The sequence below is a fragment of the Drosophila ananassae genome, chromosome XR, assembly GCF_017639315.1.
Source record: "Drosophila ananassae strain 14024-0371.13 chromosome XR, ASM1763931v2, whole genome shotgun sequence".
Taxonomy (NCBI): Eukaryota; Metazoa; Arthropoda; class Insecta; order Diptera; family Drosophilidae; genus Drosophila; species Drosophila ananassae.
The window spans coordinates 9,301,758-9,307,757 of NC_057932.1; positions in this window are offsets into that span (position 1 = coordinate 9,301,758).

The window sequence follows — 6,000 nt, forward strand, 5'->3', positions numbered from 1 at the left end:
ACGAAAAAACACGATGAAACATCGATGTTTTCCTTCAAAAACATCGAAAACATGGCTCCAAACATCGATTGTTTTATAGCTCTGCTTAAAATTCCTTCCCAAATTTGCTCGGATCATTCTGACTATTCCAGCCAGTTCGCCAACGATCGAAAAGCTTTTTTTAAAGTCGGGTAATGTTTTAAATGAAAAACGCACTAGGCTAAACGGCACAAATTTAGAAAAAATTTTTTTTTTTTTATAAAAATATGGCTTAGTTCGTTTTCCATTAAATACATAATAATAATCAATATACCTTAATAAATTAATAAATATGCACCTATATATACATATATTATATATATACATACATATATTATATGTATATATAAATTACATGTCTTTTAAATTTTTAAATTATGTGTAAATAAATAAAAATTTTCGTGTTCGGTCGGGTCGGGCCTCAAAAAAAAGAGTTTGTTTTCGTGAGGGCCCGGGCCTCAAAATACAGGCCTTACCTCACCGCTCACCTCTACTTTGCAGTATGAATATCGTACACGTATCAATATCGAATAAAAGTTGAATATATATTGAAAATTATATATTATATATTAGCTTTTTACTGATAAATATGTTGATCACAAAGTTATAGCATTTCCGATCAATCATTTATGTATATGGCAGCTATAGGATATAGTCGACCGATCCCGGCCGTTCCGACTTATGTACTACCTGCAAGAAAAAGAAGGATGTGTGCAAAGTGTCAACTCGATAGCTCTAAAACAGAAAGACTAGTTTGCGTAGAAACTGACAGATAGACGGACAGACGGACATGCTTATATCGACTCAGGAGGTGATCCTGATCAAGAATATATATACTTTATAGGGTCGGAGATATCTCCTTCACTGCGTTGCACACTTTTGACCAAAATTATAATACCCTCTGCAATCTCTTCCTCTCTTTATCTTAATAATAAATAAAGCTTTGTAATAAGCTTTCCATAAACAATCGGTGTTTATTTCTTTTCATATACATATAAAAACAAATTGCAATTCTTAGGTCCGTATCGCTTCGCGGGTGCAGTGATATATTTGGAGGTAAAATAATAATTCCAAACATAGCCCTGCTCTGTTTCTTCATCTACTACGGTGTTGCTTCTATTCTATTGCTTGCACGAACTTATCTCTTTAATCTCCCCCTTTCGTTTCCATGGTACAGTAGTTCAAGGTTCCTTAATAATAAAATCAAATAATATTAATAAATTAATTATTAATTTTTTTAATAATTTTTAATAAATTTATTATTATTATAAAAGATAGAAAAGTTTACAAAACTAAACTAGTTTAATAGATATAGCGCTGGCTACTGTGGCCTTATGGGATGGTTGTGTGTTGAGGGATATATACATGTTGTGTCTTAACTTAGTATTTAACCGTTATCTATGTATGTATTCTGTACATTATCCTTCTTAAATTAGGGAACTAGGCTTATTGAATATTTATATTTAGATTTTGTGGTATAATTGTGTGGTTTTTAGAAAATGTAGTATTTTTTCAATGTTTTCTGGGGTAAGGTCATTGAGGAGATGTAGCGGGTTGGAGTTCTGGAAGATGGTTTGTTTTGTTTGCAAGAGAGGATGACATGCGTTTAGTATGTGGTGTAAGGAGAGGTTGCCTTGACAGAAAGGGCAAGGTGGTGTTGGAATTTGGTTCAGATAGTGTTGGTGGGTGAGTCTGGTGTGTCCTAGACGTAGTCGGGTAATTTTAGTTTGGTCGAGTCTATTACAGTTTTGGTGGGTTGTTCTAAAATGGTCGCTAATATGTTGGCTATTGGTGTTGATAGATTGGTACCATTGGCTACAGTGTATTAAGTGTTGGTTTTGTCTTGCCTTGTGTTCAGATTTGAGTTGTCTTTTTATATCTGTAGGATTTATATTGGATGTAAAGATTAGTGGGCTTTTGTTGGTCGACTTTGCTGCTTGATCTGCTAGTTCGTTTCCTGCAATGCCTGCATGGCCAGGAATCCAAATTAATTTGATTTTTGTGGCCAACTGGGTTATTAATGACCTTATTTTATTTGGGTAAATATTATTATTGTTTGTATTTTTAATAGAGTCTATTGCTGCGAGGGAGTCTGAACAGATTATATATTTGCCTTTTTTGTCTTTTATAATTTTGATAGCTTCTAGAATGGCGATGATTTCGGCTGTTAGAACAGAGCCGCAGAGCAGAGAATATGGTGGCAGGATTCTACATTTTAGGATGTTTGTTTCCGTTGTAATGGCGTATGTTATAATGTCGGTTATTTTTGATCCGTCAGTGAGTATAAAGTTGTGTGATTTAATTTTTGATTCAGTGTCTTCGTATATTTTCTGATATATTTCTTTGGGTGTGCTGCTTTTTTTATGTAATCGTATGGATGTGTCTATAAGGTTGGGTAGGTCCCAGGGTGGCTTGAGTTTGCTTGGTGTTTGTGGTTCGAAGGGTAGATGAAATTGCTCACAGAGGTTTATTATACGGTCTATAACTGGTGGAGATTTCTTTTTAAGTTTACTTTGTTTTACGAATTTGTGTATTGGAGTGTCTTTGGAATAAATAAGGTTTTAACTTAGTTTGGCTGTTTGCAGATCTCGTTTTAATTCTATTGGAGGAATATTGGTTTCTTGTAGGAGGTTATTTGTTGGAGTGAAACGAAAGGCTCCGAGAGCTATGCGAATAGCGGAGTTTAGAGGAGGTTTTAATTTGTTTAGTGTTGTTTTGGGTGCGTGTCCGTATAGTAATAGGCCGTATTCTATTTTTGCAACAATAGTAGCTTTTACCACGTTGATTAATGTGTATGTACTGCAGTTAAACTTGAGACTGGATAGGCATTTTATTGTACTTAGTTTTTTGTGAAGTGCAGGTATAAGTTTATTTATGTGTGTGTTCCATTTGTATTTTCTGTCTATATTTATTCCTAAGATTTTTAACGAGCTTACTGTGGGGATTTGCATTCTATTGAATGTTACGACACAGGTGCAGTTGTGTTTTTTGCAAATGTGGAGGTGTTGGCATTTTGAAAGGGATAGATATGCCCCGGAGTATTAACCCCAGTTCTCTATGTCATATAAAAGGTTACCTAGGTTAAAGCTGATATTTTTATTTTTATTAAAGTTAATTATTAGGAAATAGTTATCAGCGTATGCATTAAATTTGATTTACTTGAGCTGAATGGGGCTGATGAGCTGAGCTGATGGGGAGGGTGTGTAATCTACAGTATTGTTTCTGTATTTGTTGTTTCGAAATTGTTCTGGGAAATTCATGTCGTCTGACAGGTTTGAAAAATGTTTAGCAAAGATATTGGCAATTTCGTTATTAGTTGTAGTTACTTCGTTATTGTCTGGGTTTGTTATGGCGTGGATTTGCTTAACTGGGTTAAGTCCGCAGAAGCGTCTTATATTCGCCCATATTTTGGATGAAGGGGTTGACGGATGGATGGCTGAAGTGAAGGATTTAGAGGCTTCATTTTTACTATTTTTTAAGGTGTATCTAAATTTTGCATTTTTACGTCTGTAGTCTTTGATGTTTTCTAGTGTTATGTGGCGGTTGAGTGTTTTCCACGCTTTTTGTTTTTCTTTTTGTAGTTGGTCGAGTATTTTGTTCCACCATAGAACCCTGTATGGATGGGTATTTGGTGAAGTTTGTGGGATGGAAACGTTTGCGATAGATAGAAAAATTCTGTTGATTTGGGCTGCTTCTTTGTTTACGTTCTGAGAGGTTGGGTATTTTACGTTTGATTGTTGGGTTAGTAGGTTGTATTTTTCCCAGTTGGCCTCTTTTAGCTTAAAGAAGGGTCTGTTGAATTTTTCTGTATTAGTTGATGGAAATAGGGTGATGATAATAGGAAAATGGTCGCTACCATGGAGGTCGTTCAGTATTTCCCACTTAGCGTGGGGGGCCAAAATTGGAGAGCAGAGTGTGAGGTCGATGTGTGTGTAAGTATTGTGAGTTGAAAAGTGAGTGGGGGATTTTTCGTTCAGTAGAATAAGGTGTGCATTGTCAATGAATCTTTGAGTTATTTTTCCTCGTGTGTTTGTTGTTGATGAGCCCCAGGAAGGATGCCATCCATTGAAATCCCCCATAATTAGTGAGGGCGCTTGTTGTGTGTTAAATGTGTTTTTAAGTGTCTGGATGGTAATGTGTTTGGTGGGAGATATGTATGTTGAAAATATGTTTAATTTTAGTTTAGACTGTATATTTATGGCTATTATTTCTAGGTCGTCTGTGATGTTAGGGGTAGTGTGTTGGATTGACTTATGAACTAAAAAAGCTACGCCGCCAAACCTGTTGGTTGCTATGTTTGTTAATAGTTTGTAGTTTATTGGGATAGGTATGATATTAGTGTATTGTATGTGGGTTTCTTGGAGGGAAATTATATGCGGTGAATATTTTTTGATGAGAATAAGGAGTTGGTTTTAGTTATTTACATATCCTTTTAAGTTCCATTGTGTTAATGACATTTTAGTGAAGATGAAAGCTTGTAACTTAACTTTATTAGTAGTATTAACGGTTTAAGTCTAAGTCTTGCTTAGAGTTTAAGGTTCTATATGGATTCGCTGTCGCTGTTGTTAGCGTGTTTGTTTTTGTTTAGCGTTTTGGCCTTAGTCTTAGATGCTTTAAGGTTAGTTGTTAGGTTTTTAGGCTTATCTTTGGGGAAGATTTTTACTTTTAGTGAGTCTTCTCTGAGTTGTGACGAGTATGGTGTGGTTAGTTTTCTGGTATGTGTGATGCAGTCAGTATCTATGTCTTCTAGTTTTTCGTAATCGTGGTTTAGAAAAGTTTGGCTTGATGGTAGAGTTGCTATGGCTAATCCGGTAGCTGTTGCATTTGATGGAGGGATATGGGTTTATGATGTGGGTGTGGTGTTCGAATATTTATGTTGCGGTTGTGTTGTGTTTGTGTGTGTATTTATATTAGTATTTGGTGGTTGATGGTTTGTTGTCTTCTGAGTTGTGGCGTTTGCAAGTACTTTGGCATAGGTGTTCCTCAATTGAGGTCCGTGTCGTTCGAAATAAATACGTTGGGCAGTTTTGTGATCAACTTTTTGTGTATTTTTAATAGCTGTTAGTTCTTGGTTTTTTATGAAAGTGGGGCCTTTGCGGTCGATTGGGCTGTGCTGATGGTCAAGTTCTGGGTTGTTTTTGCAGTTTAGGCATTTTTTTTCGTTTTTGCATGTTTCTCCGTCGATTGTGTGTTTTGTTTCTGAGCAATTAGTGCAAGTTTCGGAGCTTTTGCATATCGGGGAGTTTGTGTGTATCAAATGTAATAATGATCAATCCTGTTTCAACTAGAGTGGTGTTGTTGCTATCAGAGTTAGTGTTGGGGTTTTGCCGTTTCATTATTTTTTTCACTTCGCTTACTTTTTGTGGTTTTAGTTCTTGTAGAATAGTGTATTCGTCAATATATGTAAGGTCGTTACAATAAATAACTCCCTTAGATGCGTTCAGTGTTTTGTGTTCGTTTATTGTTACTTCCATTTCTACGATTGTTGTAAGTTTAAGTAGCTTTCTGGCTTGCAATTCATTTTTAGTTCTTTTTAATAATGTTCCGTCTCTTATGAACGGTGATATTCTTTCAAACGAGCCGTTGTCCTTTCTTTTGATTATAATAAATTTTGGGTCGTTTTTTATAAATTAATTATTTAATTTTTAACAGTTTTTAATAAATTAATTATTTAATTTTTAATAATTTTTAATAAATTCATTATTTAAATTTTTAATAATTATGGAATTTAAATTGGTCTGTGCATTGAAGTCTTGTAATAAGACAATCTCGTCTTCCCAGCCTACCATCCATTGCTGGCTCTGTGAAAACGTTTTACACGCTAAGTGTGCCGGGTTCACGGCCTCGGTTTCGGATGCAATCTCACGTAGGTCTGGTCTCCACTTTTGCTGTGACGGTTGTCGTGCTGTTCAGGACGAAATGAGATCGTTCATGAGGCAGACTCAAAGCGGTTTCAAGGAGTTGATTAGTGGTTTTCGTAAA